Raw genomic sequence first — 12,231 nt, forward strand, 5'->3', positions numbered from 1 at the left:
ATGGGAAGAACTATTCGTATTGGAGCTATGTAATGAGAAATTTTCTTAAGGGTAAGAAGATGTGGGGATATGTCAGTGAAGTTTATGTGGCACCTAAAAATATTGAAGAAGGAGATACTGCTTCGATAGATGCATGGGAAGCAAACAATGCAAAGATCATTACTTGGATCAACAATTCTGTTGAGCATTCTATAGGTACACAGTTGGCAAAGTATGAGACAGCAAAGGAGGTTTGAGATCATCTGCAAAGGTTATTCACGCAATCAAATTTTGCAAAACAGTATCAGTTAGAGAATGACATACGAGCTCTTCACCAGAAGAATATGAGTATTCAGGAGTTCTATTCTGCCATGACAGATCTTTGGGATCAATTAGCTCTTACAAAATCTATAGAATTAAAAGCATGTGGTGCTTATATTGAACGTAGAGAGCAGCAATGATTGGTACAGTTTTTAACAGCACTTCGCAGTGATTTTGAAGGACTTAGAGGTTCAATTCTGCATCGTTCTCCACTGCCTTCTGTTGACTCTGTTGTCAGTGAGTTATTGGCTGAAGAAATACGTCTTCAGTCTTATTCTGAAAAGGGAATTCTTTCTGCTTCAAATCCTTCTGTACTAGCAGTACCTTCTAAGTCATTCTCTAATCATCAGAATAAGCCTTACACAAGGGTTGGCTTTGATGAGTGCAGTTTCTGTAAGCAGAAAGGTCATTGGAAGGCTCAGTGTCCTAAGTTGAGACAGCAGAATCAAGCTTGGAAGTCTGGCAGTCAGTCACAATCTAATGTTCATCGACCACCTCAGGGTTATAAACCACCACACCACAATACTGCAGCAGTAGCTTCCCCAGGCTCTATTACTGATCCTAATTCTTTGGCTGAGCAATTTCAGAAGTTTCTCTCCTTGCAGCCACAAGCAATGTCTGCTTCTTCCATAGGTCAGTTGCCTCATAGTTCCTCAGGTATGTCACACTCTAAATGGGTCCTGGATTCTGGTGCTTCCCATCATATGTCTCCAGATTCCTCATCTTTTACCTCTGTGTCTCCTTTGTCCTCCATTCCTGTTATGACTGCTGATGGCACTCCTATGCCCTTAGCAGGTGTTGGTTATGTTGTCACACCTCACTTGTCTCTCCCTAATGTTTATCTTATTCCAAAACTCAAATTGAATCTTGCGTCTGTTGGTCAAATATGTGATTCTGGTGATTATTTAGTCATGTTTTCTGGTTCTTTTTGTTGTGTACAGGATCTGCAGTCTCAGAAGCTGATTAGGACAGGCCGTAGGGAGAATGGACTATATATTTTGGATGAGTTAAAAGTACCAGTTGCTGCTGCAGCCGCTGCTACTACTACTGTTGATTTGTCTTCATTTCGTTTGAGTCTTTCATCTTCTAGTTTTTATTTATGGCATTCCCATCTAGGTCATGCTTCATCTTCTCGTTTGAGATTTTTGGCATCCACAGGAGCTTTAGGAAATTTGAAAACTTGTGACATTTCAGATTGTAGTGGATGTAAACTGGCAAAATTTTCTGCTTTACCTTTTAATCAAAGTATTTCTGTTTCATCTTCACCATTTGATTTGATTCATTCTGATGTATGGGGACCTTCTCCTGTTGCCACAAAAGGAGGGTCTCGATATTATGTTTCTTTTATTGATGATCATACTCGTTATTGTTGGGTTTATTTAATGAAACATCGTTCTGAATTCTTTGAGATATATGCAGCTTTTCGAGCTCTTATCAAAACTCAACATTCTGCTGTGATCAAATGCTTTAGATGTGATTTGGGTGGGGAATACACCTCTAATAAATTTTTTCAAATGCTTGCCTTAGATGGAACCATCCACCAAACTTCATGTACAGATACTCCTGAGCAAAATGGTGTGGCTAAAAGAAAACATAGGCACATTGTCGAAACTGCTCGTTCTCTCTTATTGTCTGCTTTTGTTCCTAGTGAGTTTTGGGGAGAAGTTGTTCTTACTGTTGTAAGTTTGATTAATACAATTCCATCTTCTCATAGTTCGGGTCTATCTCCTTTTGAAAAGTTATATGGGTATGTCCCTGATTATTCCTCATTTAGAGTCTTTGGTTGTACTTGTTTCGTTCTTCGTCCTCATGTAGAACGCAGTAAGCTATCCTCTCGATCCGCTATTTGTGTCTTTCTAGGTTATGGTGAAGGTAAAAAGGGGTATCGTTGTTTTGATCCAATAACTCAGAAACTTTATGTGTCTCGTCATGTTGTCTTCCTTGAGCATATACCTTTCTTTTCTATTCCATCCACTACTCATAGCCTGACAAAATCTGATCTTATTCATATAGATCCTTTTTCTGAGGATTCTGGTAATGATACCTCTCCCTATGTTCGATCAATTTGTACTCATAACTCTGCAGGTACTGGTACTTTACTCTCTGGCACACCTGAAGCTCCATTCTCATCTACAGCCCCTCAAGCTTCATCTGAGATTGTGGATCCACCTCCTCGTCAGTCCATCCGCATTCGTAAGTCCACAAAACTACCAGATTTTGCTTATTCTTGTTATTCTTCATCATTTACTTCCTTTTTAGCTTCTATTCATTGTCTCTTTGAGCCCTCTTCCTATAAAGAGGCAATTCTTGACCCGCTTTGGCAGCAAGCTATGGATGAGGAACTTTCTGCTTTGCATAAGACAGATACTTGGGATCTGGTTCCTCTACCTCCTGGTAAGAGTGTTGTTGGTTGTCGTTGGGTGTATAAGATCAAGACTAATTCTGATGGGTCTATTGAGCGATACAAAGCTAGGCTGGTTGCAAAAGGATACTCTCAACAGTATGGTATGGACTATGAGGAGACATTTGCCCCGGTTGCAAAAATGACTACTATTCGTACTCTTATTGTCGTAGCTTCGATTCGTCAGTGGCATATTTATCAGCTTAATGTTAAAAATGCCTTCTTGAATGGAGATCTTCAAGAAGAAGTTTATATGGCACCCCCTTCTGGTATTTCACATGACTCTGGATATGTTTGTAAGCTTAAGAAAGCATTATATGGTCTCAAACAAGCACCCCGTGCTTAGTTTGAGAAATTCTCTATTGTGATCTCGTCTCTTGGCTTTGTTTCTAGCAGTCATGATTCTGCTCTTTTTATTAAGTGCACGGATGCAGGTCGTATCATTCTATCTTTATATGTTGATGACATGATTATTATTGATGATGATATTGATGGTATTTCAGTTTTGAAGACAGAGTTGGCTAGACGGTTTGAAATGAAGGATTTGGGTTATCTTCGATATTTTCTGGGTATTGAGGTAGCATACTCACCTAGAGGTTACCTTCTTTCTCAGTCAAAATATGTTGCAGATATTCTTGAGCGGGCTAGACTTACTGATAACAAGACTGTAGATACTCTTATTGAGGTTAATGCAAGGTACTCTTCTTCTGATGGTTTACCTTTGATAGACCCTACTTTATACTGCACTATTGTTGGGAGTTTGGTATATCTCACCATTACTCGTCCAGATATTGCATATGCTGTTCATGTTGTTAGTCAGTTTGTTGCTTCTCCTACTACTGTTCACTGGGCAACTATTCTTCGTATTTTGCTATATCTTCGGGGTACAGTTTTTCAGAGTCTTTTACTTTCATCCACCTCATCATTGGAGTTGCGTGCATACTCTGATGCTGATCATGGTAGTGATCCCACAGATCGCAAGTCTGTTACCGGGTTCTGTATCTTTTTAGGTGATTCTCTTATTTCTTGGAAGAGCAAGAAACAATCTATTGTTTCTCAATCATCCACCGAAGCAGAATATCGTGCCATGGCATCTACTACCAAAGAGATTGTTTGGTTACGTTGGTTACTTGCTGATATGGGAGTTTTCTTTTCTCATCCTACTCCTATGTATTGTGACAACCAGAGTTCTATTCAGATTGCTCATAACTCGGTTTTTCATGAGCGCACTAAGCACATTGAGATCGATTGTCATCTTACTCGTCATCATCTCAAACATGGCACCATTGTTTTGCCTTTTGTTCCTTCTTCCTTGCAGATTGCAGATTTCTTTACCAAGGCGCATTCCATCTCTCGTTTTCGTTTTCTGGTTGGCAAACTCTCGATGCTTGTAGCTACCGCATCGTGAGTTTGAGGGGAGATGTTAAATAATATTTATGTAGTCTTATTAATTAAGGGTAGAATAGTACTTTCAATTTAACCTATATATACTTTGTTTGTATTTAGGTTAAGACTAAGCACTCATAATATACATATTATTCAGAATTCTAGCCTCCTTTTTGTGTTTGAGCTTAATTATTTCAACAATTATTATATGTTTGATCTTCCTCACTGCTGGGAGAAGCATTAAAGAAGCTTCATGCATGAGAGTGTGAAACATCCTTAACTGGGTGCTGACCAAATTTTAAATATTAGACTATCAAATATCTGCAATATGTATTCCCATCACTATTTATAGACAGTAAGGTTCCTATAACTTTCCACTCAAAATAATGGCCCACTAAATTGTTCTTGCTTGACCAATGGAAACCAAGGCAAAGTAATAATTACATGAAACCAACGGAGCACTGGCGACTTCGCCTTTTGATCCTTTTTCATGGCCCCAAAGTCTTCGTTGACGAGACCAAGAATGGGAACACAACAATTTTTTTTTATTCAATAGTGATCATATAAAGAAAAGCCTGTCAACTTGAGGTCATCAGTGATCACATACTAGCATGTAAATTGAGATTAACAGTGATTCCTAGTATGACGTCACCAAGCATTGCCTTATGGGAACACGACAGTATTGGTTTTTCCTACAGGGACATCCTAGGTGTTTTTTCAATCAAAGACGAGAACTTTATTAATATACGTTATAGCCAATAAGATAATGGCTGTACAAACAATAAACATATTCTTGCAACTATAATGCCTTACAAACAAAATAGGAACTAATAAAAACTTGAAAAAACACCCTATTAACCCACAAAATCAAAAACAAAACTAAATTCATGCAACTAAATATGTTTTTGATTGAACTCCTGTTTTGGCCAAATGTTCTGTAACCTTATTCTTTTCTCCAAGAACATGTGTGTAAAGTTCATAGAAGAAAGGATACCACAAGCATTTGAAATGTCATTGAAATATAAATCAGGCTCTACAATATACCACAATTCAGCCTTTATAGAGTGCATAGAAACATTAATATTCAATTAACAAGTTTTTGAATTGTCAAAATCCTATTACTGGAAAACAGAGCAGCGTACTTAATAAAACTGAAAAAAGATTGAAGTTTCAAGGTATTTTAATATTCAATTAAAATAAAAAATTGATAAAGAAAGTCATCTTCACCATCTTATGTGCACTCCAATCTAATTCAATTCACAGTTGTACACCAATAAATTCATTGAGTGAATGTAGTCAACACGTTCTTGCATTAACATTGCTGAACCATTACTGGAAAACAGAGCAGCGTACTTGATAAAACTGAAAAAAGATTGAAGTTTCAAGGTATTTGCATTCAAGATTCATAAGTTACTGTTGGATTATCAAGACCTTTCCTTTCCACCATCAAAAAGGAATTAGTACATAGCCCCGATCCGAAAGACCAAAGAGAAGTCTATAATATTAGATTGTGCATCGGAGCAGATACTGACAGCATGGGTGAAAGTGTAACACATTTAAAGACGAAATCATAGTCATTATAATATGTTTCATCTTCCTCAATGCTGGGAGAAGCACGAAAACAAGTTTCATACAACATGGATATATATAGACTGGGAGTGTGAAACATCCTAAGCTGGGTGAAGACCAAATTTGGAATTCAAGATTATCAAGTAGCAAATTAATTTATGGAGCGACTGTTGGAAACGCGGCTATATTAATTTATGGAAAACATTTATATGTATTGACAAAATATAGATTTTATGGGCCATTTTTCTTTCCATTGATACATCTAGAATGTAACAAAAAGGTGGGGATATTCCCAGTCTATAATTTGTTAATACCACTCCTCATTTATTATAAGTCTTTTTAATACTCTATATTATCCTTTATCTTTAATATAATATGGAGTATTGATCTATTTTGATAAAATCAAGTTTATTGAAATAATATAACTTTGAGATTGTTAGAAATCAAACTCTCTTTTTTCCCCTATATATCCAGGATAAGTTTACAAGATTTGTGATTAGATAAGTGCATCAGATTAGATTCCATGCAAGCACTTCAGCATTGGCAATAACAGCCACTAATTACTATCAGTCCTAGTATGAGAAAATTGAAGATATATAGCTAGGAATATCCTCTATTAAAAGGAGCCTAGCAGGATCAAACCTTATATTTCAATGCCAGATAGGTAATGCTATGTCTATTCTTCCTTGTATATGTTCAGAAACAATTGGATGAGAGAAGGGAAGAGGTTCATAAACAAATGCCAGAGGATCTTAGCCAAGTTCCCAAAGGGAGGCAAGGATACTTGCAAGCCTTGTGCTGCTTCTCATGAATTCTCACTTTGTTCGATGGTTGAATTCACAGGAGAGATGCATTTTTCTCTCTCTGAATGCACTGCTGGTTTCATTTTTCCAGATCACCCGAGAAATCTAAAAAGAGTGGCGCATCTGTAATTCTTATAATAGTTATACATAGTAGCAACAAAAGTGGGAAGAATATTATAAAAAATGGATTTGTTCTAAACTCCTGAATTGATATCTGTAAGTTGTCTACAAGACCAAATCCCTTACATTTGTCTACAATGCCTCCAGCACCTGAATTCGTTTGTCACTTACTCCCCTTTGGAAAGAGGTAACAGAATTTGGTGTTTGGAACTCGAGCTCCCAATTACCAGCTCAAACCCTGATTCTAACCCTTGATTGATTGATTGATTGAACATGGAGCATGATCATTATTAATTGTATTAGTAAAATCCTGCCCCAGTGTTGTTTATCCATTGTTGAACCTCTAGTTGACAACCACAGCCATGAGATCTCATGTACTGGTCTTCATAATGCCTTTCAACATTCTCCATATGATGGAATATAAAGTGCATTATCTGATATAAACATGAGTTTTTTATCCTGAAAAATGTAGTTTTCGCAAATGAAAAGTTTAGGCATCTACTGATTTGTTTTTTAAGATTTTTGATGGTTGGGGGTTCGATTTAGTCACTCATTTACTCACATATCATGATGGTAGCCATCTCACCTCATGAGACTGGGGTGATCTCGTCAAAGATAAATTTGAAAAAACAAAGAAGCAAGATTCTTAATTAAAGAATCTGTAATGTTTTGAATTAAAGGGATAGGAAAAGGCTAGAAAGCCCTTGAAGGCTTAGATGTAGGAATAAATTAAATGAGGGTTAGTGTGGTAATTAAACAATAGTTGATAAATATAAATAGAGAGAAGGAAAAGAGAAAAAAAAAAAAGAGGGATCTGAAAAATTTGAGAGAGAATCGGCAGGAGAGAAGGGAGAAAGAAGAAGAAGAGAAAAGAGGGGAAAATAAGGGAAAAAAGGAAAGGAGTTGGAGGAAATAAGTAAAAAGGGGTAAGATTATGCTTTAATGTGTATAATATGTTAATTTAGCTTTAATTTCAGTTTTGATGAATGTTAGGGTTTTGAAAATTTGTGTTTTGGGTTTAATTGATGAATTAAATTGAATGTTATAAGGTTAATTGTTGTGGGTAATGGATTGTTAAGTTGAATTTGAGAGATTGTAGATAAAAATGATGATTTTGAGTTATGGTTTTGTTTGAATGATGAATTTGTGTTAGAAATCAGGGGATAACAGTAGGTAATCTGTGAAAATTCTGGGTTTGAGGTTGAAGATGACAAAAGTTCGGTTTGGTCCCTCAATTTTGGAAAATTACAGTTTAGTCCCCAAACTTTGGAAAATTACAGATTGGTCCCTGGAGCCTATTCCGAGATTCTGGACAGAATGAAATATGAATTATGGGCAGAATTACTGTATAGTTATGAAATTTTAACACTTTCAATTTAGTCCTCCAATTTGACAAAAATTACAATTTGACCCTAAAAATTTGGTAAAATTCCAGAATGGTCCTTGGAGTATAATGAGATGATCTGGACAGAAATGAGGACTAATTATGGTCAGAATTTCAGTATATTCATGGATTTATGATAAATTTCAGTTTGGTCCTTCAATTTGACAAAAGTTGCAATTTGACCCTTAAAAATAGGATAAATTACAGATTAGTCCCTAGATGTAATACTAGCTTTTGCAGATTGGTTTGATGAATAATTGAGGGTTATTTAGTGAATTATTATCAAGTTTTATTATTTGCTTTATTATGGATTAGATTTCGGGAAAACCCTTAAATGTTGGGTTTTTAGGAAAGATAACTAGTTAGTTCAAAAACATATAGGGTTATGGAATATACCCTTAGATAAGTGTATTAAATAGGTTATATATTCCTTTGAGTTATTCTTGAATATGTCTCCTTTATATTCAGATAATCCTGATATTCCACCGGCGGGACGTTAGTAGGATTTCCTTCGATATCAGCTTTGAGTTTTGTTGCTTTCAAGTCAGGTGAGTGGATAATTTTCCATATGCATGAGAAATATTATAAATATTTGATTTGTTAATATGAATTGGATCATGCTTTTTGATAATATATATGTTGATTATTATCCTTGTTTTGATAAAGCATGATCAATTGTTGAATCTGAATTCTTGATATGAACCAGTATATATTTTGAATTGAATTCTGAATTGATAGCTCCTCATTTGATTGATGTCATGAGTTGAGCCTTGAGATATGAATATGTATGTTTGATTATGATTATGAACTTATGGTATGTCAGTCAGAATACCCATGCTAACAGGGTAGTGTTAGTCTTTCTGCACATCGTATCTGAACCCTAGTTGGTCGGGGGAGTCACCAACCTGTGTTGACTGATCATCCCACAGTACGGAGCCTCATGCTTATTGCATTTTGATTTTCTGACGAGTTTTACCATATGACTTTCTTGTTATGGCCAATTTGAGAAACATTTCTATAAGAACCTAGAGCCATACTTGTATATATATTTCTCATTGTTTTATTACCTCATGTGTGTATATTGAACGTTATCTACTCACTGAGTTGTTGAACTCACCATCTCATTATTTATCATTTTCAGGCTTATAGTTTGATAGCAGGTCATTTTGTTGGACCTTCAGAACCTGCTTTTTGGTTGTAATTTGTACCTTCCTTTTATGTCAAGTTAGTGCTCCAAAACTATGAATTATATTAACTCTTGTATTAAGACAATTCAATTATATTATGAAGTTGATTTTGTTGTTAATGTTGTGTTGAACTCTAATTAAGTTAGGATAAGTTTGTGTGTAAGTTTGGGTTCGCATAGGTATGGAACCTTGGAGGGGAACCTTGCCTATGTGCCGGTTATGGATCCGGGATTCGGGTCGTGACAGAAACATTAAAGGATGGAATTGAGAAAAAAATCAATAAAAAAACATTACAAAACAAAAAAAAACAATTAAAAGATTTAGGACTAATTTTGACATAAAAATTAAATGAAATTAAATGTTTAGGTAAAAATCAAATCAAATGTTTAGGGATAGAATTATAAAAAACAAATCCATTCAGAAAATGATTAAAAAAATAGCAAATAAAAGAATTAAGACCAAATTTGACATAGAATTAAATGAAAATAAATGTCTAGGGATGAGATTGGAAAAGAATAAATTAATCAAGAAAATGATTAAAAATAGAAATTAAAATAATAAGGACCAAATTTGAAAAAAAATTAAAAAAATCAAATGATCAAGGATAAAATTCAAAATAAAATCCAATTAGAAATAATCAATATAAATAAAACAATTGCAAATAAGAGAAGAGAGACTGAATCAAAAGAAGAAATAAAATTAAGGAATGGTATGAATTTTTTCATGGCCAGCATGCAATCCGAGGAAAAAAGAAAAGAAAAGAAAAGAAATTTCAAGTCAAATCACGTCGAACCACTATACACGTGCCTCCCAGAGAGGAAGAGGATGACAAGATAAATAAAATGATGTAGTGGAATTACGATTACAACTGCCTATGTCAGCTGCATGTTAGCTGCCTAAGCCAGCTGCACTGTGCCACTAGAAAGCGGTGGAGCGCCTAACACGTGCAAGACACATGTTAGCTGCCTTTTGTTTTATATTTTTTAGTGCAAAAATGAAAATGTCCTTTGGACTAAACAATATTAACAAACAAACCATGATGAACTTACTAAGCTTTGTTATAATCTCAGCTAATTTTTCAAGGTATTTTTATTGATTTGTAATATTTGCATAGAAATCCCATGCATGCCTGAGGGTGTCCTGGAAAAGTTTTGGTAATTGTTGCCTGTTGTGTTCTATCCAAAACCAATGACTTCCATTGCAATGGATAGAAGATAGTATGGTTCCTCAAGAGAACTAGAAGAAATTAAACAAAGTGTTGTTATGGACTAGAAGGGATAGCTATTGGTGTCAAAAATATTATCTGGAGGATTTTATCTCTCCATTGTTTGAGCTTGCTGTGGATTTTTTAACCCTTTACAAGGCACCTAGAGCATTGTCCCAGTCAGACTTGCAGAGAGTTCTTGGCTCATCAACTAAGACTAGGGTTGCTGTAAATGGGTACAGTAAGCCAATGCTAGAATAGTCTGTTACGTGATTTACCCAACTTGATATTGTTGGATTTATTGTTACGGATTTGTTATAACTGCCTAGCTCTAGAATCTGTTCATAGCTGGTTTACGGTTATACCAGCTGTCATGACAGCTGGTTTCCCCTTCTTCTGTAACCGTCTTCTAAGAAACAATATATATGATTTACTCTCTGACCTTAGAGATAAGGAGAACAGAGATTCACATTCTCAAATTCTATCTTTTTGAAATGATTGTCAGAGAGGTCGAGCTTTTGAAGATGATGCAGGGAGAAAAAGGGTGTTCTTGGAATGGAGGGTGCCATAAGGAATGCTGCAAGAGAGGTCCAGTCCAGTGAGATGCCCGGTTTTCATGTCACAAGTGACCCCATCCCACGAGCAGCATTCTGTACTATCTATCCATGACTCTGTTTTTGGAAAAGGATATTGACAGTACTCCAATGAGGCATATCTATTAATGGAGAAGGATTGTTTGAATTGATGGAGAGAAAGAGAATGGTGATGAGCACACAAATGAAAAGAAGAGGAGGAGGAGGAGGAGTGATTTGAGGAGAGTGGAGATGAAATTGTTGAATGGAAATGGAAGAGAAACAGAATGAAAGAGAGAGATTGAGAGAGGCACAGTTGTGAAAACCTATGAATGTTGGCTTCAAGTATAATTGGGAGAGATGAGAAATAAAGAAGGGCATTATTAGTAGTATTTAATTATTAGTAGTGTTATCTTCAACACTATGAATCTGCCACTTTAGTGTTGTTCCAATGTCAACTCCAATCTTCAACACTATGAAAGGCACAGCCTTTATTGAAATAATACTGCAATAAAAACAATATATATCTGTAGTTATGATTACTTATAAAATCTGAAAGGAAACAGCTTACAGAACGAACTTTGAAGATACTGACTGCATTGTTTAGTTTCTTCTTGCACCATTTCTACTAGCATTCTTCTTTGTTATGCTTGCATTAAGACTCCATTGATCTTCAACCATTTTCAGAAACCATGCAGGTCTTCTTGTTTTAAACACAACATATCCCATTATGAGTCCAAACATAAACCCACATCCATACCGAATTGCCACAGGTTTCCATCCAAACCCATCTTCAAGCAATGTTGAATCATCTCCTGCAATAAAGTTTGATGATGGTAATGGTGGTGCCTCGCCATTGCTACATTCTTCTGGCATTGGAAATCCACACAAACCAGAGTTTCCTTCGAATGAGCGATGATCAAACGTGTTGAACTGCTTTCCTTTGGGTATGGGTCCTTCAAGCCGGTTATGTGAAAGGTCTAAGACTTGGAGAAATGTTAGATCTACCAACTGTATAGGAATCCTTCCGGTAAACAAATTTGAAGATAGATCTAATGATTCCAGATTGGTCAAAATTCCCAATGATGATTGGATATGACCAGTAAAGTAATTGTGAGAGAGGTTAAGTTGTTGGAGTCCTTTAAGCTTTCCGATCAATTTTGGAATCTCACTGGTGAAACTATTACTTGACAAATCAAGTACTCTGAGGATATTTGAATTTTTACAAACTCAAATTCCAATCCTTTCCACGTTATTTATACGGACGAGGCATAAATATTGGCAAAGCCATAGTAATCAAGTACT

At 35.8% G+C, this 12,231-nt stretch overlaps 1 long non-coding RNA gene and 1 pseudogene across 1 annotated transcript; both read left to right on the plus strand.

Moving 5' to 3' along the window:
• Positions 1-12,231, plus strand: part of LOC112323647 (uncharacterized) — an 87,956-nt pseudogene that overhangs the window by 68,416 nt on the left and 7,309 nt on the right.
• Positions 7,393-11,501, plus strand: LOC112323611 (uncharacterized). Its single transcript, XR_002977056.2, has 3 exons — positions 7,393-7,505; positions 8,432-8,511; positions 10,860-11,501. It is a non-coding gene; the product is annotated as an uncharacterized LOC112323611 (long non-coding RNA).

This window comes from Populus trichocarpa, chromosome 12 (genome assembly GCF_000002775.5).
Source record: "Populus trichocarpa isolate Nisqually-1 chromosome 12, P.trichocarpa_v4.1, whole genome shotgun sequence".
NCBI classification, from domain to species: Eukaryota; Viridiplantae; Streptophyta; class Magnoliopsida; order Malpighiales; family Salicaceae; genus Populus; species Populus trichocarpa.